This window comes from Etheostoma spectabile, chromosome 7, assembly GCF_008692095.1.
Source record: "Etheostoma spectabile isolate EspeVRDwgs_2016 chromosome 7, UIUC_Espe_1.0, whole genome shotgun sequence".
NCBI lineage: Eukaryota > Metazoa > Chordata > Actinopteri > Perciformes > Percidae > Etheostoma > Etheostoma spectabile.
The window spans coordinates 24,556,540-24,557,424 of record NC_045739.1 but is presented as its reverse complement, the minus strand read 5'-3'; the positions used below and the strand labels follow the sequence as shown (position 1 = coordinate 24,557,424).

The 885-nt window shown below is 53.3% G+C and overlaps 1 protein-coding gene across 3 annotated transcripts in view; it reads left to right on the top strand.

Annotated features, from left to right (window-relative positions):
• The window catches only part of vps52 (VPS52 subunit of GARP complex), a 29,870-nt gene that overhangs the window by 27,381 nt on the left and 1,604 nt on the right, over positions 1–885 (top strand). The window lies entirely within an intron of this gene.

Below are 885 nucleotides of genomic sequence, written 5' to 3'. Positions count from 1 at the left end.
CCCCCCCCGTCCCCCCCCCCGAAAAAACAACAAACACTAACAAACTGCCAGTGGCTAGACTGAGTTGTGAGAGGAACTAGCGAGAGTGCGTCAATGAAACAGGACGTGGATGCTAAGTGTTGAAACAGAATTGAGAGGCGACTGAACGCTGATAGAAAACTGCTCAGTTATAAATCTGTACGCTCTCACAAACTTGTCAAAGTAGAAAGAAACCACACGACGTCAGACTGTGGTGGAAGTTTCTTAAATTAAGTCTCAGTCTTAAATTAATTGTTTTCTGCAGAGAACAATCAATGTTCTTGTGTCCATACAGCAAGTAACACACTTACTCATATCCAGAGTGCCCCCCCCCACCCCCCAGGGGAAAACCAACCCTTGTTTGGAAACCAGTTTAATCTCAAACATAACTAGTGGACATCAGGAAGACAGTTGGAGCTCTTACGTAGTTCTGAATCTGTTCAGAAAGTTTTCTTGACCGGTCGTTCTATCTGAGCTGGAAAAGGACATCTCGTCTCTTTGGATAGGCTCTGGTCTCGACCCCGGGACCTGCTACGGTCTCGACCCCGGGACCTGCTACGGTCTCGACCCCGAGACCTGCTACGGTCTCGACCTGGGACCTGCTATGGTCTCGACCTGGGACCTGCTATGATCTCGACCCGGGACCCGCTATGGTCTCGACCCGGGACCTGCCACGGTCTCGACGTGGGACCTGCTATGGTCTCGACCCGGGACCCTCTACCATCTCGACCCGGGACCTGCCATGGTCTTGACTCTGCCCTGCTGTGGTCTCGACCTGGGACCTGCCATGGTCTCGACCCGGGACCTGCCATGGTCTCGACCCGGGACCTGCTATGGTCTCGACCCGGGACTTGCCATGGTCTCGAC